At 37.8% G+C, this 23,376-nt stretch overlaps 1 long non-coding RNA gene across 1 annotated transcript; it reads right to left on the bottom strand.

Annotated features, from left to right (window-relative positions):
* Nucleotides 1-310: 310 nt before the first annotated feature.
* LOC126921572 (uncharacterized) lies at nucleotides 311-3,556 on the bottom strand. The gene is made up of 3 exons (XR_007712404.1): nucleotides 2,122-3,556; nucleotides 1,666-1,789; nucleotides 311-1,599 (listed from the first exon to the last, which is right to left on the bottom strand). It is a non-coding gene; the product is annotated as an uncharacterized LOC126921572 (long non-coding RNA).
* Between the last annotated feature and the right edge of the window lie 19,820 nt (nucleotides 3,557-23,376).

Here is a 23,376-nt window from a genome sequence, read left to right as displayed (position 1 = left end):
ACACTATGGTTCATGATGCCACTGGATATACCCCTTTCGAACTAACATTTGGACACAAGGCCAATCTCCCATCTACCATATCCCAAAATTCGCAAAGAACATACGCTGATGAGGTCAGCTTCAGGAAACGAGAATGGGATGCCAAGCTACTTAAAGCCAGGGAAACTCTAACGAAGAGTAAACAAAGATACCAAAGAGATCAAAGAAAAAAAATTATTAAACCTCAATCCATTTTTAGAGAAGGAGATTTAATATTAGTTCATAATGATCATAAAAAACACAAATTAGATACTGAATGGTTAGGGCCGTACACCATTGAAAAAGTAAAAACCCCTTATTACGAAATAATGGTGAATGACTCGATTAGGAAAATACATGGTAATCGTATTAAACCTTATTTTCCAGGACGGTCTTCACCTTCTCCATAAGTAGCTGTTATGCACTTTGTTTTTGTTTTGTCTTGTCGATTAAGACAAAGAAGAAAACACACTTTTAGCCAATTAGCCTCCATAAAACAATCCTGAAGAAACACTGAGATTTTAGAGGACCAAAATCAATCTAAGGAGGGAGGTATGTAACGTAAATCACATCAGAGACCAGGACACACACACACACCTCGGGCAGGATGGTGTCCCGGTCGGCATACTTCGAACCCGATGGACCGACGAGAGGAACACATGGCGACCTTGGCGACAATGTATATTGGCGGAGTACCTGAGGATTCATTTATGGCCTAACGGCCCTTCCACCAAATGTTCCAGAAGCGTAGCAACGGTCACGTACGCCTACAGGGTAGTGGGGATAATGAGAGAACAGATGACCGAAAGTAAAAAGATTGTAAGACTCACTCTCGTACGGTCACGGCTAGAGTTCGGAAGTGTCTTATACTTGTATAAACCAAGTGAAAATAAAGTCTTGTTCTTCCTTATAAAATTTCTCTTTATTTTTACGTGACACTAGCGTTGTAGAGAGATCGAGTTGTTAAAGTTATAGAGTTGCGAGAGTGATTTGAGCGGAATAAGACTTTTGTGTTTTAGTTCAAGTTGAACATTTATCGTTCTCTGTCCAATTAATCTCTGTTATTTTCATTTATCTTAATAAATAGTATTAGGAGAATTTTACAAATCTAAATTATCCTAATCCTATCCTTTTTTTCCGATACTACACTAAGTTGATTCCAATCTCGCGAATATTGCAATTTGGGAAGCTAATGAAAGGGGAAAGCCTATAAAAGCGTGTCGCGATATCGACGCGACAGGTGCTTGCCAATTTCAATGGTGTATTTGCTCGGTTTGGTTCTATATGTTCTCTCAATTTCGTTATGACATCGTGCAGAAATCAATTCCTAACGATCACCCTTTATATTCACGCGGAAATTTTAATCGCATCCAAATGTTTTTTGCGCTTTAGAACTAAATTAAGATTATCCACGAACCTTTAAGAACTTCTTCGACTTCTTCGGCAGTTCGCAACTTTCACGAATTACTTTCGTAGGACGCTGAACTTCAACATCAGCACGGCACTTGTTCCTTTCCGTTCGGTTCATTTGCACACGAACTAATGAACGGAAATTTCGATTTGAAAGTTCAAATTCTGTACCTAATTGAAAAAGTTATATTCTGGAGATTGTCACAAAATGGATAAAGTTTCTCGTTAACTTCGTACCTCAAGATATCCGTCGTGATGAGTTTTCGCGTTACCAGAAGGAAGAATGCGAAGTGGAACACTTCTGTAGCTAAAGAGTTAGAGAAATGGTCGCAATAGATTTGTCAAACCCTGATTCTTCTCCCTAGATATAATCAAACCACAAAATCATAGAAAAATTATTGAATTCACGCCATTTATTTTTTTTAATTTTTTACTTGGGAAAGTACTTTGTTATCAAAGGTGGCTATAACGTGTCTGAAAGGTATAAGCAAATTGCAGGTCGATTATCGCGAAGATATAGTCAGTTATTTATCTCGTTGACTGCATAACACAATTTTTAAAACATTTGACTGTAACAAGAGACGAAGACAATAGGATGATCAAACGTACAAATGAAATAAACTAATTTGACAGTATTTTTATGTTACTTGGATCGAACTATGCGTAGTATAATAATTTTATTCATAAACTTACATTCAGAAGAAATATATTTTAGTCTATCTCTGTTCACAATGCCTCGCATATGTTTGCTATGTTAAGAAAAAAGTTGTATTATCAAATGATGACACTATGCATTTAAGGATTAATAATTTATACCCAAAAGATTACCTCGTGTACTAAGTGGTTTCGCATGTTCTTCTACTTCCAGGAAGCGGTATTTACATTTTAGAAAACCCTTTAGCCACGCGAACTCTGCCTTAGAGTCCCGCTTTGTGAAGCTTCGCGCGAACATTCCATAAATTATAGACCAAGGAAAACAGCCTGCCTTGAAAAACTACGAAACCAGCGCCATTATGTTTCTATAGTGTATCGTGCATTTACTCGCCTCAAATAGCTTGAATGCATCGTAGTATTTTATCTACGAGCCTATTACCAACGTATTACGAACGTGTATTGAGAATATCTCTTTCATATCAGAAAATTTTCAGCTTTTACACACCAAGGAAACGATCCACCGATGCAATTTCTGTGACACAGAGACGATCGTTAGGGAGAAGTTAAACGATCCCATAGCTCATAAAAGAATATAACAGAGAATATGGTCGATAAATATACGTAAAGTGAATTTCGGATCGGATCTTCCCTGTAATGGTTACCTCTTAACAGTCCCCCATTTCCTTCGACGCGGCGATGTATCGTTCATCTTCTTCGTTAGGACGACGTCTCGCGACACTGTGCGTGGTTCTACAAATCATTATAATTCGACACAACATTTGCGAACTTGCGTGAATATTCCATTCAAAATGCTTTAAAGTTTAATCGAAGCTGAGACATTAATTAAAGTTACACAAGCTGTGGAATATCTCCGCATCGCAAACGTGGAAATAGTATGTTCATCTATCGACACTTAATGCTAGTTCATCCGTAAACACGACATCGACAATACATCAGGAACTTTTTTCTAAAAGAGCACGCTTCAAACTCACAAGTTCCGACTAGTAAATAATTAATGGAACCTAAACCATAGCTTGGACTTTCCGAATACCAATTTCTGGTTATCCCGAAATTAATGGGCCACCATTCGGTTTCCATTGCAATATCATCTGCAGTACAGAACGCTATGAATGTATTGGAGCTTCTATATAGGTATTGGTTTCTACATACATATGTATGTTATTGATTAAAATGTTCCCATACGCTGGTGCGTAAGAACACTCTTGAAGATATTTCATTTGTGGTTTATCTTAATATAGTTATTACCATTATACATACACGTTGCGTCGATACGATTATCTTATTTGAAATTATACATCTTTTTTCGTTAGAAATGTCTTCCCTTCATATTAGATATAAAAATATTTATTCCAACGCATTGTCCATTGTCTTGTTAAAATGAATAAAAACAGAAACGTAACAATTGTATGAGCAGGAATCAACGTCATTATTTAACTCGTAGAATATACTTGAAATTAATCTGTCGGGTTGGCGTTACGATTAGAGTTAGGGTTAAGGGCGTAAACGAATCCCTATTGACACTAGACGTGATCACTATGCAATAGAGGAGATATTTACTAGTGCAAACATGACCATGTTGGAATTGGACAAGTAATCGCGATAATTTGATACTCGAGAAGCTAATGACAATGATCTTAGGCTCAATAACGAATCCACGGTCAACGGGATGACGAACTCTACTCTTCTTTAGCGTCTAAGTTGTACTCAATGTTAATGCATGGGGCCATCACTACGTATCCGAGAGTTACTTGAGTCGTCGTCGAGATCGTACCGGATAGTAGCTCTCCGTCTCGACGATGCCGTCGAGGAAAACTATAATGGGTGGGTCTAAGGACATGAGATCCTCGGATTCGTCAAAGAAAGCTTTCGTTCCAAAGGTGAGGGAAATTAGCGCTGTTGCTAATTGGTCGATCTCCATATCGGCGTTTTGAAAGAGATGCTGGCCGCCCTTGAGGGGAGGTTGTTGACGGGGGCATCGTTCGTGGAAGATAGGCTTCTCCTATCGTCCCGTAGTTGCAACAAGGACTGTTTGTCTAAATGAAGAACTTTGCTTGACTAAATCTTAAGATTTATTGCGGGTCCTCAAGTTAGCTAAACATACTGCGGAGGTATATTGACATCTGGAGATCATCTTACCCGAAGGATAGGATCTGCGTGTGGCGAGCCACGGAACAGAAACCTTTGAAATATTTACTGCCACGTGTCGCTACGGCTATTTCTTTAAAGGAGAGGTATAGAGTTACTCTGTGCCTTTGTTAGATAAAACGTTCATCCCTTGACCGCGGCTACGTTCGGCGACTGGTTGTCGCCTCGAGCCCAAGCTCACTATCATAAACCTCGAACAATCGGAGCGACATTTGTTTAATCTAAATTACGACATTACGGTATTCCCGAGAATCCAAGGAGAGGTTCCGGTGTTTTTCCCTCTCCGACAAATCGATATATTTTAATACCGTTGTTATCACTCGGATTAGCTCGTTCTAAGAAATAAGCTGGCTCGTTCTAAGGTATTTGTCCATTAGTTTCTGGAAAGTGTTCTAATGTTTGTACACAGAGAACCTCCAAAATAAGCACATCTCTCATATTCGACCTAAGTTTTTACTATTCTAAAACATAATTACAGTGGAGTATGTTAGTATGAATATAATTGGTTTTAGAGCGTGATTCAGGTATTCGTTCCAGATCGGCTAAAAAACAAATTTATCATTCAATACACATAAGATTGAAATACTATCGAGTTAGTTTATTAATTTTTTGTATCGTATATCCGTGTATAATATCAAACTGGGCAAATTTCCTATAACAGGTACAGAGAATCCAACACTCGTGAAAACGATAAATCAATATCGTAATATCAGCTGCTTTTATTGTGTACTGATTCTATACATGAAACCAAATTATCGCCTTTAAGAATAAAAGAATAAAATCGCGTTTTTCGCACGACTGGTCGAATTTGAACGTGAATGAATTTGCGTGGCCCATTAGAATAGATCGTTGAAACGTAGTTATACATACATCGTCCATTTTTCGGCCACACTTCATCGGCAATCGGTTTCAGTCCGTTGATCGTGGCACACCATAGAATATGTATATGACAGACGTATTTTTACAACGTTAAATCTGCGCATCGCAATCGCCATTTCGCTCGTCGCGAGTACGACCAGGATTGTCGTTATTAAAAAATTACATTTAGTCGCGTCCCGCTGCGTTATATTTACAACATGACACCTGTTACCCTCTGTCGCAACGAATTCACGGCATTTCAGTCCGAAGCAATTTCGAATAATCACTTTCAGCGACAAGGCGGATAATATTCGCATAACGTCATTAATATCAATTATTGCAAATACTACTGCAACTATGAATGCAATGACAATCCTTTTAATTCCGTGTGCGAGCTATAGTAGTAGGGCGATTTCTAAATGCCTGTCGATATTTGCCACATTTTGTGTATTTTACTTATGCAAAGAATAGTATAATAATAATAGTATAGTTTATAAAATTGTGTGTCGCTTGCATACCGGAACAAGATGATTTTACTAGTGCATTATCGGAGGGAGTTACATTTTTAATAATTATAATATTTCTAATAATCTATGTGATTGGATTATGTCAAACTTGACACATTTCCGTAGCATTCTGTTTTCCGTAAATTTACTTCAACTGATAGAGTCTGACACAAGGTATACTCCTTCTATCACGATCATTTCTCTTTGCGATCGAGAAATTCCAAAACCGCAATTCAATTTCACCCTACCATAAGAAGAGAGAAAATAGATAGTTTGGGTGTCTACGATATTGAGAACAGATACATCTTATTCCGAATGTCGAGGGTATGGTACTGGTGCCATTAACGGGTCTGAAACTAGCAGATTGAATGTTTCGATCGCAAGTACGAGAGTTATTTTTCAATTGCTCTAAGAGAACGTAATACGATAGTTCTCCTTTCATCTGGGATTGTAGACGATTAAAAAAACACTTTGAGGACTACATCTTTAACACGATACTTGTAACAAGATGATGAGGAAAAGTGGGTGACATTTATAGTGTATCATTCAACAGGTCAAAATATTCATACACAAAAAGATTTACAGCTTATTTTTCAATTCATAAACAATTTAACTTTGCGGTAAAAATTTATGAATTACGGCTTTTTCTCTTTATTTTACTCGAACTTTACGTCCCTTGTTCCTGAGAAAATAAACGACGATAGAATTTCCATTGTTATATATTTAATTTCTATTTGACTCAAAATGAGAAACGCGAGATGTGAATAGAATGAAGAGAAAGTTTCATCAGCTGATTCATCGATCTATGCAGCTATCGGTGAATTTAAAATGATTTTCGAATAACTATCCTGGATAAATATTTATTTCGAAAATAATTCGTGTAACCAACTATCTATATTAAAAAATAAGCCTCGAATAATATTTTTCTATATAAGCGTTTTTTCATTATCTTCACGTTTGACATGTAATATATAAAATCCTATAAATATTGTCCACAGCTTTAACACCCTGTATATCCTTTTATACCATGGCCAGGGTTGCTTTACGTTTCACTGACTGTTTGAAAACTAAGTTGGACTCTTTTAACGCATGGCACGAAACTCGTCACACGTTGTATTCGCTTCAAACTCGTTCACGAAGTTCAGGCGTAAATCTAGTCTGATTCATGGGACATGGAACATCGCGCTGAAGCTGCAGAGATCTTCGTAAAAATCTACAAACAGAGAATCGAAAGGAATATATTACCAGTCACGAAATCACGAAAGCGTGATGAAATCGTTGGAAATGTTTGTGAAATAACGAAGTTTCAGCGCTACTGCGACGTGGATAAATTAAACTCAGATGGTGCAATTTCTTTCGAACGCAGTCGATTTCGTTCCATTTCTCTTATTTATCAACTCCGTGAAATATCACTTCGACACCACGTTTAACTTCGCCGGTAACGAAGCAAGACAATACGTAGTTTCACAGACGGGAGAATCGTTATGGGGAGCCATAAAGTTTCGAAGAATACGATCGTGCAAGATACGCGACTCAGCTCGTGAAATTTACACATACGTTCATCGATGGTATCGTTACTACGTATAAAACACTGTTTCCTAAGAAGATAAGAAATTCCTTTGGAAATCAAACGATGTAGAACGAGATTTTATTAATTTGTGTGTATCTGCGTTTTACTTCATTAGAAGAGCTAGAACTCCTTTTCAAGTATCGTTAAAGCGATATCGTTAGTATTCGATTAGTATCAGGACATCTATTACACATTCGATTCACGTGGAAATTAAACTGACCAACTCTATCAACTTTCATTGTTCGACTTCTGAAAAATTTTTTCGATAACAGTCGTCTATATTGGTACGAAACTGAAAAAACTTTTAGAAATTGGAATTACGTATTCAGCTTGCCTTCAGAATTATTTGTTCTTTTGAATGCTGCTACTTTACATTATAAACCCTTACATTATGATAGTCAATTTGGAATTATCTTTCCAGCTGTAAATTTTTATATTGAACCATCCGTTCATTTCACCATTAGGTAGTTGAGGACTGATGCTATACATGTCAACAATAGTAACCTTTTTCCATGGAAAATTGACTTTCTAAAAAATTTGTAGGTTCTATGGTTAATTACTTTTGTATTGATTTTTCGTCAGAATATGAAGTTTCGAAATAGCATCGACGAGCATTTTCGAGTCGAACAGTTCTCAACAGCGTCACGCAGGCTGATTGTTTACCACACTTGTCTCAACAAAATTTTTTACATGAAAACTCTGTTCTTTACTAGATGTCTATAATATCTGACAAAAAATCTTATTTTTTTTAATTTAGAAAAAGGGACTAGACAAAAACAATAAATAATTATAATATTTGAACTGAACCAGGAAGTAGGGAAAATACTAAGAGATATTTGGTAAACAGACTTTTATTCACATCGAATTCCCTGATATTAAGTTTCTGGAAAACTGCATATTATATGTATTTTTAAAATGTTTGTCCCGAATCCTCATTCAAACGCCGCACTGTAAAACCAGAGAACGTGGCCTGCAAACGTGCAAACGTAGCCCGCAAGCGTGCGAACGCGGCCAGCAAATTCTGATTTTTGTCCTAAATCCTCATCTAAATGCCGTACCGTGCAGCGTTCGAAGTTCTCGCTGTCGTTGAGTTTATATCAATTTAAAATGGTAGAAAGGTCATATAGCAAAGCGATAGATCTGATTAGTTTTTATTGTGCCGCGATTCGTTATCGAGCATTCAGATATGGACGCGTGGATTTTGCATGGGACAAAAGGAACGGCGTATCGGAAAATGAAAAATCACACTATAGCGCAAGGCTTATTCCTTTCCATTTCCAACTAAAATATTTTGAATGATAAATATAGAAGAGACTTATTTAAAGACTTGGGAAGATAAAAAGGAATAAGAAAACAGGATGGAAAGAGGAGTTAAAAGACAATTACACGAATATCATTCCACTATATTGCATTCTTGAATCGTTTCACCAGCACCAATGTTTTCTTCTCCTTTAAAGGGTTTTCTAAGATGTTGGCGTTTTCAGATCAGGAAGATACAACGTCGCAATTTGCAATTCTAACGTGCAATCTTCAACGTATATTATACTTCGTTAATGAGCATTTTCGCTTACGTTCGTGTCTTATCTTTACAATCGCGTACAACGTTTACCCGTTTGCGCTAACTATAGTTTCCCCTAATCTTCATGCTTGATTCCCAAGAACTCTTGTACCTCGTGTATACGCTGAGAGAAAATTTCATAGTTACGTCCCCTTTGTGCCTATCCAGCTTTCAGCTGATTGCAAAAGAGCTCGAAATTGGAAAAGTCTGAAAATTTTGGCACGCAGCGTGAATTTCCTTATAGCAATTAACAAATTTTAATGAAACGCGCCGCGTGGTAAACCACGGAAAAATTACGTTCAAAATGTCCTCGTGCTAATTTATCGTTGAGTATTATACCCTTTGGAACATTTGGAAATTTCGCTTTGAGTAATGAGACTCGATTATCGTGATTAGATTGGTAAAACTTAGAACAGGCTAGAAGGTATCTATTGCAATTAACAATTACCTTAAACAGGTATTAATATTCAATAGCTAAAATTATTCATTGTAATATAGTATTTATAGTTGCAATTTTGCATTATATTAATGAACTACAATATTGTTAGTATTGTAAAACCGTGTTTACCATTAATTATATATTTAAGGTATACTTGTTTCAACATACAACGCTATTACTACTGTAGATTAACTATTCAACGAGCGAGGAAATAACTCGAAAGTTCAAACAAATTTGTGCTTTACAAAAGCATATATATGATCGAAATTTAAAAAGCAGACGTTGGAAAAATATTTTACATAAGGAGGTACACGGATATATATCCATCTGACGCGGGTGGCTCAACTACATTAATTCGAAAACAGGATGCTGAAGCGATGGAACCGTGATATTGCAACTTCGTCTGTAACTTGCTGGAAGAAAATACCCACTAGATTAAACCCCTAGTCCTACTAGAATCAACAATATAAAGCAATTATAATCCATGTCATTGTATCACGCCAAATTAAGTTACTGAAAATTCTCAACGAGAATTGATTGTAAATATTCTAATAAATAAAAAAAAAAAAAAAAAAAAAACTTGCTGGAAATAACAAATAGACGATGCAAAAGTGAATACACAAGATGTTCGTTCGCTTCAAAAAAGTTTTTTTTTTTTTTTTTTTATTATTTATTAGAATATTTACAATCAATTCTCGTTGAGAATTTTCAGTAACTTAATTTGGCGTGATACAATGACATGGATTATAATAGCTTTATATTGTTGATTCTAGTAGGACTAAGGGTTTAATCTAGTGGGTATTTTCTTTTTAGTCTGCGGATCTGGTCCGTCGTGTCCAGTAGTTGGGTGACTAGTGGGTTGTGGTGGTTGATGACTCTTGTGCTATATCTGCTTCTGGACTTGTGTATTTCATCTTTGACTGTAGGTATCTTGAGGTCTCGGTGGATTGTTTCGTTGGTAACATACCAGGGTGCATTTAATAGGGATCTTAGCGTTTTCGATTGGAAGCGTTGGAGTATTTCAATGTTGGAGTTACTTGCTGTTCCCCATAGTTGGATTCCGTAGGTCCAGACAGGTTTTATTACGGCCTTGTAGAGGGTTATTTTGTTCTGTATGTTTAGTTTGGAGCGTCGACCCGTGAGCCAATAGAATTTTCTTAGTTTTTCCTTTAGTTGCTTTGTTTTTTCCGAGATATGTTTTTCCCAAGTTAGCCTCCTGTCCAGGGTCATGCCCAGGTATCTTACGGAGTCCTTGCTTGGGATTATTGTGTTGTTAATGGTGACCTGGGGGCAGGTTTGTTTTCGGAGCGTGAAGGTTACATGGGAGGATTTTTTTTCGTTTATTTTAAAACCCCATTTTTGGAACCACTTTTCCATGGAGTCGAGACTTCGCTGGAGAGTGGATGAGGCAATTGCCGGGTCTGCGTGGGTAGCTAATAGTGCTGTGTCGTCGGCAAATGTTGCTATTGTTACCTCGTTTGATATGGGTAAGTCGGCAGTGTAGATGGAGAATAGTAGGGTAAGTCGGCAGTGTAGATGGAGAATAGTAGGGGTCCGAGGACACTACCTTGCGGTATGCCGGATTTTATTGGGAATGTTGCGGAAGTGGCGCCTAGACATTTAACTATGAATTGTCTGTTGGTTAGGTAGGATTTTAAGATAGAGTAGTATGGGTGGGGTAGGATTTTTTTAAGCTTGTAGAGTAGCCCTTCATGCCATACTTTATCGAATGCCTGTTGGATGTCTAGGAATACGGCTGAGCAGTATTTTTTCTTTTCAAGGGTTTGGCTGATCATGTGGGTTATGCGGTGGATTTGCTCTACTGCTGAGTGTTGTTTTCGGAAGCCGAATTGGTGATCTGGGAGAGTCTTCAATTCTTCTAGGAGTGGAAGGAGACGATTCGTGAGCATCCTCTCGAATAGTTTAGACAGGGTAGGTAAGAGACTGATTGGGCGATAGGAGCTGGTTTCATATATTGGTTTACCGGGTTTGGGGATGAGGGTGATTAGTGAGATTTTCCACGCCTTAGGAAAGTGTTCAAGGCGGAGGATGGCGTTCAAGATTGATGCGATGAGTGCAATCCCTTTTATGGGAAGTTCCTTGATTGCTTTATTTCCTATTTGGTCGTGACCTGCTGCTTTCTTGGGGTTTAGGCGACTGATTGCTTCTATGATCTCTGCAGAAGTGATGGGTTGAATAGGAGGGGACATTTGGAAGGGAGTGTGCAGGTATTCGGTGACGTCCGCTGCAGCTATGGAGGAATGGGGTTGGAATACTTCAGTCAAATGTTTGGCAAATAGGTTGGCTTTTTCTATAGGGCTACGCGCCCATCCACCCTGCGGGCGGCGGATTGGAGGTATTATTTGTGGGGGGCGCGTGAGTTTCCTGGAGGCTTTCCATAGTGAGTAGTTTGAGTCGGCTGTGGGGGACAGGCTGGCGAGGTATTTGTGAAAACGGTCATTATTGTAGTTCTTTATGGTTTTGGATAGTTTTCTAGTTACGTTGTTTAGTTTGCGTTTGTCCTCCGGTGTTCTATGGGTCTGCCATATCCTTCTTAGTCTACGTTTTTCTGCTATTTTTTTTAGTATGTACTGGGGGTATTCGTGGTTGCTGGTGGACGTTTTTGCCGGTGTGGAGACGCGGATAGCGTTTATTATGCTCGCATTTAGGTATTCCGTGGCTGCTTCGATTTCATCATTGGTTTTTAGTGAGGTTGAGGCTGAAGTTGCGTGGGTAAAGACTTCTCTAAAGAGCTGCCAGTTGGTGTGTTGGTTATGAATGGAGCCATTAGGTGTGTTCTCGATGATAGTTGAACTGACTGTTACTATCACGGGGGAATGATCAGAGGAGAGATCAGCCGAGGAATTGATTTGGACGTGTCTTGACGAGATATTTTTAGTTATGAAGAAATCAAGGAGATCGGGTATTTTGTTTGTGTCGGTGGGCCAGTGTGTGGGTTCGTATGTGGTAAGGTAGTTGAGGTTGTTGGTTAATATGCTGTTGAGGAGGTTTTTGCCTCTTACTGTAACCAGTCTGCTGCCCCATTGGATGTGTTTAGCGTTGTAGTCTCCTCCGGCTATGAATTTGCTGCCCAGGGTGTCCAGGAAGTGGTCAAAGTCTTCTTTGGCGATTGAGTGTCTGGGAGGGCAGTATACAGCTGAGGTGGTGATTGTACCATGACAGTCTTCTATTGCTACGTTTGTTGCTTGGAGGTAGTCTTTCTGGAATGGTTGAAGTTCGTAGTGCTTGATGTTTGACTTGATTATGATTCCGGTGCCGCCGTGAGCCTTTCCGCTGGGGTGTTGGGTGTGGTAGAAGTTGTAGCCGTGTATTTTGAGGTAGTTTTTGTCGGTGAAGTGGGTTTCGGATATGAGCATCACATCGATTTGCTGTTGTTTTAAGAATAGTTCTAGTTCGGCTTTGTGCTGAGCTAGACCGTTGGCGTTCCACAGAGCTATTCGCATTGGTTTTATTTTGCTTCTGTGCTTATGAATTTGTCCATGAAGAGTGTGAGTAGTGACAGCAAGTTGTTAATTTGCTCAGTTTGCTTCTCGATAAGTTTTTCGAGTCTGGCAAAGTTGTCTGTGCTTTGTGGGGTGGGAATTCTATTTTCTGTGTGTACACTGTGTGTTTTCGAGTTGTATACGTTTCCTTGCGTTGCCTGCGCATAGGATACTGTTGGTGAGGTGAGTTTTTGGGGTTTAGGTTCTTGTATGTTTATGTCCTTGGGTCTCAGTTTTGGATACTTTATGTTATGTAGCGATTTGTAGGCTGAGCATCCTTTGTAGTTCGCAGGATGCTCTCCTTGACAGTGGATACACTTGGCGGGGGTTTCCGGGGATTTAGTGCATTGGTCAGTGGGGTGATTACCTGCACATTTTACGCACCGGAAGTTGTGATTGCAGTATTTCTGCGTGTGGCCGTACCTTTGGCACCTCTTGCATTGTATTATTTCTTTCTTTACAAGAGGTGGCTCGAACTTAACTATGGAGTTCATCAGCCGATTGATATTGTAGATTTCTTTATTGTTTGTTCTTTGTTTTAGGTCTATAAAAAATAAGGATAGTGGGTTTTTTGTGATTCTATGCCTAATGTTACTGATGTTAGTTACTTCGTGGCCGTGATTTGACAGTTCGCATTTTAGTTCGTCTAGATCGACTGAGTGATGGATATTGCGTAGCACCACTCGAAATGGTCTTTCTTGTTTGAGCTGGTATGTGTGGAATTTGGCGTTTAACGTTTTTAATAGCTTGGTTAACTTTCTATAGGCGTCTGGGTGGGACGGCAGTATTTTCACTTGGTTGTTGTTAATCTTTAGTTTGTAGTCTTCTTTGCTGATGTCTTTTTCGATAGTTTTAATCATTGACTGTATGTCGATTACGTCGTTAATGAATATCGGTGGGGGAGGGGGAATTCTTTGAGTATGGAGATTATTTACCTTTTCGGTTGTAATCATGGAGTCTTCCGTGGACTCCAGAATTGAGAATCTATTGTAGGTAGTCACTTGGCTGGCTGATGGTTTGGTTTGAATCTTGTTTACATTTGTCTTGGTCGGTTCGAGCTTTCGTTTTTTCGTGTGATGGTCATTTACCAGGATAGTTGCGTTGCCCTCTTGCCACGGGGGAGGAAACATGGCGGTGATATAATTTTGCTCCGGGGAGCCTGTTGGAAATGATAGAGCCATCATCGAGCTAGTTAATTCAGTGTGAAAGAACTAGTCGAGAGGCTGTTAATCCCTGGCTAGGTTAGTTGGATTCGCTTTCGACAGCTGGGCGTCACGTGGAGTTTTGTGAACTTCACAGGGCACTGGACACACGTCTGCACGTCTCGGCACTCAGCAGCAACTGGATGGTCACTTGCTGCTTTGTGGACTTTGCCGGGCACGTCTGCACGCCTCGACACTCACGAACGAACTGTGATTTTATAAAGTGTTGGAAATATACATTATTATAACTCTGACTCCCAGTGTTATACCGCATTAACCACCCCGATTATCCTAACCGAAATACGGGGATCGAACTATTCGTGGTGTCGATTATTCTAATCGTAACGGGAATTTACGACTCCCGTTGACGCGTATTCTAACGACCGCGTCTCCCCGCGATAGCTCGAATAAACATCTCGTAAAAGGGACCTTTTTTCCCTCACGTGAAAAGAAATCCATCTGGTATCGAATGATACATCTTTTCTCTTTGCTTCTTTTACCTACAGTGGTTCGCCACGCTGCATATATTTGAATATTTATCGTAGACAACTTTTATGCATATATTGTCTGTGTTATATAAAACTGTTTGGAATTTAATTAGAACTATTAATGGGACATTATTATACATACATAATATAAAAATGTATACATGACATAAAAATTACATGATAATAAAAAATTGCTTGAAAAATGCTAAAACACTTAATATAAAAATTGGTATATATTATAAACACTTATTTTAAACACATAATGAATGATAAAAATAGTCTGACTGAATATTTAGGCTTAACAACATGATGAATTATTTAAATAAATATTGTGATCGCTACGAAATATTAGTGGCACGCGACGATTTAAGTGTATGTCTTGTAGTTTCTATATACATTTACAGATTTCTTTCAAACCTTACCGATATAACTATAATAATTTCATATGAAACACATAATATTCATAAAAGTTTTCTATAAATATTCCAATTTTCCCAATAACTACATAGCCGAAATACAATTTAAATATATTCGTATAGTCTCCTTATCGCTGCAAACTACAAAGCTTCCGATTACAGGGTATTATCACGTGCCATTGGGCAAATAATTTGTTTAAAACGCGCACACAGGTGTCGAGGTAGTTTTCTTGAAATATCAAAAGAAATGGACAATTTCTTTGCCTACCTACCTTCCACGGGAATGTGCAGTCTTTTCGTTTTATTTCCAGTGATAAACACACACGTAAATTCACATTCGTCCACATACCAATTTAGCTAACCTCCATGGAAATACACGAAAAGTAGAACTTTTACAATACATTCAAATGACTGTATAGTTTTACGAGGGAGAAAGGCACGTTTATTGGTATCGTTTCAATTTTTGAACTAGTAGTTGATCGTCGAAATCCGACCGATTCTCCGGCTCGATGAGAAATTGTTATCCAATCATTCGATAGTTAGACGTGGAAGCAGCGTGAGGAAATAACGATGGACAACCGGCGCAATTTGTCGAAGAGCAATCGATCGAATTAAAATAAATCGAAATATCTGATTGATGAAATTCATGTTTAATTTCATTGACAAATAAAATCTTGTCTCTCTATAAAAATGTATACGCGTAACGAATAGAGTTAGCACGCGCGTACAACGTTTGAAAATGGAAATAAAATACATAACGCATAGTTTGCTTTGTTATTCCGCGGAAAACTAAATAAATTTGCTGGAAAAATGTTGAAGAATTTCAAGTTGTCCTTAACGCGGTAAAAGGGAGTAAATTGCAGTGACTGCGGTTGAATATTCAAGAATGGAAAAGACGTGGATTTATTCTTTTACAGATGGCTGTGAATCTGACTGCAACGATCCTTGTCGAGGAGGACAATGGTTACATTCCATACATCCATCGCCCATCCAAACGCCTGGGATATTCTTAATAATCTTGATAGTGGGTGTATTTGGAAATGGAATGATGATGATTACTTTGGGGGCCGACTCCAACATGAAAAATACGTCCAACGTTTACATGTTTTCGTTGGCTCTGGGCGATCTTTTGGTAAGAAAGGACAGGATGTGTATATATTATCTCTAATATATCATTCAAGACCGACGTTAAAAAAAAGTATCTCTGACGTCGAATAAAATGGAAAAAGATTTCGTGCACGTTTGAGAAACGTTCAGATGGACAAGACGTGTCGAGAGTTTCCTCTCGTAAAATATAAAATGTAAAATTTAATAGCATAAATTTTGTAAAAACATATTTCTATATGAATAATTAACTGGGTAGAATTAAACTAATCTACTATTATTCTTGCAAGCTACAATCAAAAGATTCATCAACATACTAACACGGAAGGGATAAATATTTAATTGTGCTTCTTGTGGTTATGATTCATACATCTTGAAAAAGCCATCTGCTACCCTTGTATTCCGCGTATAAATATATATAATAAATCAAAATTAATGTCCAATAAGTTGAAAATAAATTGCGACAAAGTTGGAATGGTGAAAACTAACAATCCATGAATATTCCGAATATAGATGAGAAAAATCTTTCCTTCCTTCGTCGGGATCCTCTTTACATTTCGATTTCCCGTCAATCGGAAAATGTTGCTAGGACCCCATGTCATTTGTATCCCGGCAATATATCGAATTTATTCAGACTGTCGGATCGCGCGTATAAATCTGTCGCGAGCGAGTTCAGAACATCCGGTACTTTCTCCGTCATCGATTTCGCGTAGAATGTAAGTAGGTACGATAACGCACGAAAGCATCTGAGGGCCCATCGTAGAAAATTTGTCTGAATATATATTATGACAGTTTTATTGTCATTGTCGACTGTCGTGGTTATATTGATAAAATGTATTATATCGTACAAATACGCAGACATTACTCTTTATTATCACATATAATATAGAAGAATTTAAGTCTCCTAGAAATGTATAATTATTCTTGTATAATACAATATATTTTTATATGATATAGCGATTTCTGTGAATTGTATGCTTGAAATAAATATCTTGTAACTTCTATACATGTTCTTTAGTTTGTTACATATATTATCAATATGATCATAATAGTCTAGTAACGAAATTTCAAAATTTTTTCTATCACACACGTAATACGTTCATAAAAATCTCTAGAAATATTCAAATATTTTCATAAATAATTTCTAAAAGAAGCACATGCTATATGAGACCTTGAATCAGACGTTAAAATTCCGTTGCTCTGAACTCGTAGACCAATAGTGAGTTCGATTATAAACGCGCTAATTTTCGTGGATATCGAGCTAACTTTATGATATATGTAGCTATACATCTTGATCCATGGACAATTTATAGCCAGACGGAGAATAATCAAAGATTAATGCGATCCATACGATATCATCTGTGAAAATCATAAATAAATATTTTCTCGATTACAGTGTTCGAACGATCATGCTTAAACAAAAAGAAAATGTGTATTTCACGATTAACACTGAGAAAAGAGTGCAACAGCATAATTGAGTGTTCGATCATACGACGAAATTTGTACATCCCGCATGAAATTGCAGAAAATTCACTTAATCTACATTTTTTATTATAATATTCAATACAAAACGTTCCTGTTAATATCCCCCTTTTATCTCGAAATTCATCAGAGACGTCCGTATTTCAGACGAAATTTAGCGAGTTAATGAGGGAATCTTTTTTTCGCAAATTGAGTGAACGTTACACGGTATGTTAAAAGGACGTGGGATGTGAATTCATCACGAATATTTTTAATAGATTTTTCTGTATCATAATCGCGGATTGTTTTTATTTTAATTTTCTCGATAACAATGAATCCTGATAAATGTTTTCCTAATAATTTTACTATATGCTCGATGCCGTACAAATATAATATCAAGTATTGTTTATTTTATCGCTCTCACCTATCGAAATGTCGAAGGCGTCGTTTTTCAACGAAACAGATTTTCAAACGTTTCCCATATATTCGTAGAATTCAATCAAATTTCGCAAAATTACAGAAAAATATTCAAATAAAATTTCGATAAAGGGTTTTCAACGAAACAGATTTTAAAACGTTTCCCATATATTCGTAGAATTCAATTAAATTTCGCAAAAGTACAGAAAAATATTCGAATAAAATTTCGATAAAGGGTAGATTGAATAACACGAGTACAATTGACCATGGAAATACAATATGTAGCGGCACACGACAACAAATACCGCTACACGACACTAACTAAGCAACGGACACGGTAGCGAAGTGGTTAGCGCTCTAGGTTTCGAACGTTCGGGACCCGGGTTCGATTCCCAGCGCCCGTGATCCTATTTTTCTACCACGCATCAAAATAAAAGAATAATTAGCAGTGCCCCAGCAGCGACATCTACAGCCGGCAACTGCTACTATCACCGACGACAACATAACGCCATATACGCCTCAAATACAATAAAATACACGTGTACCTTCTCTTTTTAATTTTCGTTTATTTCAGGTGATCCTAACGAGTGTACCATTCACGTCTGTTATATACACATTCGAGTCATGGCCGTGGGGCCAGACAGTTTGCAAATTATCGCAGTGCGTCAAGGATATTTCAGTCGGTGTCTCAGTTTTCACTCTGACCGCGTTATCAGCCGAGAGGTAAGTTGTCAAACCCAGTTACGGTTGAGGAAATTGTTGTCTCAGGGATAGAGGCTGGTCGTCCTAACTTTAGTGAAGTTCCGCCCCATTAATGGACCAATCGACTGTTTAATCAGTAATCGAAACGAAATCTCAAGCGTACAATTTCCTTTTCGCTATTAAGAAAATCAATTAATTTACATTAATAAGAAAGTTCAACGTTAAAATAAAGTATAACTGAAGAATTCATTTAATCAGACATCATTTAATCTTAACCCTGCAATACTGCATTTATAAACAATCCAATTAACGCTATATTGAAAATTACATATCATTTTATTAACACAACGCTCATTTCCAACAAACGATACGTTGCTAAATAATTTTGATTTCTTCCATGTCAAATAATTATCAGGATCTATCTGCATATTTGAATTAGTATCGTTAGTGACGTTTAATAAAACAGAAGACGTTAAACACCCTTGTCCAATAGTAATAAATTTAGTAATAAAGCAAATAAAATAAAATAATAAATAAATTGTAAAACAAAAATCTATATATAATCTAAGATTTCTATCTTGCCAACATATTAATATTACAGTTGGTACATTTGTTGCACGAGACAGCTCGGAACGTATAAATAACAACCATTTCTCAACAGTAATAAATACACGCACAACAGGCATCTGTAAAAGAAACATTTAAGTGGGGTATAAATTACTCCGTTCTATAGTATTTCAGGGTTAAAGTTTCAATAAAAATTGATTTACAAATAAAAGAAAGATATGCTCGTGTTGCATCGTAGGTACTACGCGGTCTAAAATCCTATTCGCCGCCATGTGGCCGGAAACCAGTTCCGCCTGGGCAGGCGACCTAAACGGACGTGCGAAACAGTGCTCCAGTGAAAGTGCGGCAAGAGGGAAGAGAAAGGGACAAAGTTAACGCCAAAAATAGACAAAACGTGGAATAATGCAGATTCCACCAATAAAAATAATTAACTCCGGTGAAACATTTTTCATAAATAAAGCTACAGACTCTACATATGTAGAGAAAAATGATGATATTATGGAAACAACACAATCCGACGGGGAACAAAACATACCAATACACCAGGAAGAAAGCTGGACGGTGGCAACCTCCAGCAAAAAACGGAAGGTAACCCCGCTCGCAAGCGCGAGGAAAATCGATACATATGAAAAAAAAACAATGGCTACAAGATATCAAGCTGCACAATCCATTCAGCGCACTGCCAGAAGAGGCAGCAACGGACCCAATGGAAAGTCCGACAAACCGTACTCCCAAACCACCACCGCTATACATAGACGCGAAAATAATTGACCCCCTCATCGAACTACTAAACAACACCGCAGGGAAAGACAACTATATCATCAAACAGATAAAAATAGACCTGGTGAAAGTGCAAACCAACACCCTAGAAATATTCAGAAAAATTACAAGATCACTAAAGGAAAAAAACGCAGCATATCACACTTTTCAACTCAAAACCGACAAAAGCTACAAAGCAGTAATCAGGGGACTACACCCAAAAACAAATACCGGAAAAATAAGTGAAGAACTGACAAAAATCGGACACCAGGTAAGGTCAATTAATAACATCAACAAATACGATACCAAACAACCGTTACCGCTATTCCTAGTTGAACTAGAACCTAAAAACAACAACAAAGAAATATACGATATAGAAAAATTACTAAATACAATAGTAAAAGTGGAGCCACCCAGACATAAAAAAGAAGTCCCACAATGCATAAGGTGCCAACAATACGGACACACTAAAAACTATTGCAATAGAACCCCGACATGCGTTAAATGCGCAACAAATCATCTCACGACACACTGCCCATCCACGGGAAAAATAGAGGAGGTTAAATGCTACAACTGTAACGGAAACCACCCAGCCAGCTATAAAAGATGTGAAGTAAGAAAACAATTACAACGTAAACTGTTCCCGCCCCTACGAAGCAGGACAATCACTAACACACAAGCCCAACAGGACAGCACAAAACCTGAAATAATTCGAAGTACAGAGCAAGCAACAAACACCAAACCTATCAGCACCAACACCATTGGTGGTCTAAGTTATGCTCAAGTAACCAGCCAATCAACACATACACACAACAAATACCACAGCAATAGTAACAATGACACTGCAGAAATCAAAGAACTGCTCAAACAATCTATAAAGAACACCGAAATGCTAACCAGAATGATAAGCGAACAAAACGCAGTACTCAAACAGCAAACCCAACAAATCACAGTCATGCTACAACTAATTACAAACGTGCTAAGCAAAAAATAAAAACGGACACTCTAAAAATAGCAGCCTGGAACTCAAACGGCCTACAACAACGGGCCCTCGAAATTAAAACATTCATATACAATAACAATATAGACATACTACTTGTCTCAGAAACACACTTCACTACAAAAAGCTACTTGAAAATACCATACTACACCATATATGATACCAAACACCCCTCAGGAAAAGCTCACGGAGGGACAGCAGTGATAGTCAGAAACGATATCAAACATTATCTACACAGCCAAGTTAACAAAGAATATTTACAAGCAACCACTGTTACAGTTCAAACTAGCAGCAACTACTTCCAGTTGTCAGCAGTATATGTGCCTCCGCGACACAAAATAACAACACAAATGTGGGAAGAATACTTCCAGGACCTAGGGGACAAGTACATCGCAGCGGGAGACTACAACTCAAAGCACACGCTTTGGGGGTCAAGAAACATTACACCTCGAGGCAGAACACTGGAAAAATACATTAGAAATAATAACCTCAATATATTATCCACAGGAACACCGACACATTGACCGACTGACCTGAACAAAAAACCAGATCTTCTGGACTTTGCAGTTATAAGGGGACTAAACACAAATAAACTAAAAATAACACCCAACCTCGAGCTCAGCTCCGACCATACACCCATAATAATTGAATACAGAAACAAACCAATACACTATAGCAAACCAGAAACACTATGCAATAAAAGCACCAAATGGCAAACTTTCAAAGAAATAATAGAAAGCAAAATAAACTGCAACATCCAGTTAAAAACTCCTGAACACATAGAACAGGCAGTAGCAACATTGACAGCAACTATTCAAGAAGCAGCAAGGACAACCACTACACCCGAATCAACCAGCAGACAAACAATAACAATCCCGCAAAAAATACTCGACAAAATCAAAGAAAAAAGAAAAGCAAAAGCAAAATGACAAAAATACAGAACCCGAGAAAACAAAAAACACTTAAACAAACTTGCAAAGAAAATAAAAAACAAAATAAAGGAGCACAACGATAACGAATTCGCAAAGTTCATAGGGACACTCTCCACACACGAGAACACCAACTATTCACTATGGAAAGCCACGAAAAAAATAAGGAAGCCAATAATACCCGTCCCGGCAATCAGAAAAGCAGATAACACATGGGCAAGAAGCAACGAAGAACAAGCTGAAGAATTCTCCAACCACCTCTGCAACACATTCACACCACACATTATCAACAACAGCAACCTCAAAAGTCATACGGAGGAGGATCCACAAACCACTATTACCACAACCGACAAGGAATACACCATACCTAAAACATCAGCACAAGAAATTAGAAACATAATTGATAATACAAAAAACAACAAAGCGCCAGGAATCGACCTAATCAATGATAAAATCTTGTAAAACCTTCCGCCAAAAGCAATAAGACTAATGACAATAATATTCAATGCAATTCTAAGAATTCAATACTTCCCCAAACCATGGAAATTAGCACAGATCAAAATGTTACATAAACCAGGCAAAGACCCGCACCAAACTGCATCTTACAGACCAATATCACTGCTTCCAGTATTTTCCAAAATACTGGAAAAAATAATATATTGCCGGATAAAAACAATAATAGAGACAAAAAAACTAATACCGGATCACCAATTTGGTTTCAGAAACAAACACTCCACGATAGAGCAAATGCACAGGCTTATAAACGAAATAATAGTAGCACTAGAAAACAAGGAATACTGCACAGCCATAGACATAGAGAAAGCATTCGATAAAATTAACCATGAAAGTCTACTACAAACAATTAAGAAATAATTCCCGGAGCAAATACACCAATTAATAAAATCCTACCTAAGCAGCAGAACCTTCGTAATAAGAATCAAGGACACACATTCTCAAGTTAAAGACATCAAGGCCGGGGTACCACAAGGAAGCGTCCTAGGCCCAATACTATACACATTATACACGGCGAACATACCAACAACTACCAACAGCACAGTATTGACATTCGCGGACGACACAGCTATACTAGTCAGGCATACTAACCCTGAAACGGCAGTCAAAATACTACAAGAACATATCATAAAAATAGAAAATTGGCTACAAGAAAAACAAATAAAAGCAAACCCCAATAAATGCAACCATATTACATTCACGCTACGAAAAAAGATACCACCAAACATCCTATTGAACGGCACGCATATAACGCAAACAAAGCATGTCAAATACCTAGGACTCCACTTAGATACACAACTCACATGGAAACTACACATCAAATCAATAGTAGAAAAAATACAGAAAACGGAGAGACAAATGCATTGGCTAACAAGCCGAAAATCCAAACTAAGCATAGAAAATAAATTAAAAATATATAAAACGATCATAAAACCAATCTGGACGTACGGAATACCAGTATGGGGGATGGCAGCAATGAGCCATGTAAACAAAATAGAGGTAATACAGGCTAAAATCCTCAGAACAATAGTAAACGGACCTTGGTACGTCAGAAACGAAGATATACGGAGGGACCTGGGAATGCCAACGGTCAAGGAAGAAATTAGCAGATACTCCGAGAAATACAAATCAAGAAT

Source organism: Bombus affinis, chromosome 10 (genome assembly GCF_024516045.1).
Source record: "Bombus affinis isolate iyBomAffi1 chromosome 10, iyBomAffi1.2, whole genome shotgun sequence".
Classification (NCBI taxonomy): domain Eukaryota; kingdom Metazoa; phylum Arthropoda; class Insecta; order Hymenoptera; family Apidae; genus Bombus; species Bombus affinis.
Note: the sequence above shows the minus strand (reverse complement) of the source record. Positions and strands in the feature narration are given on the sequence as shown.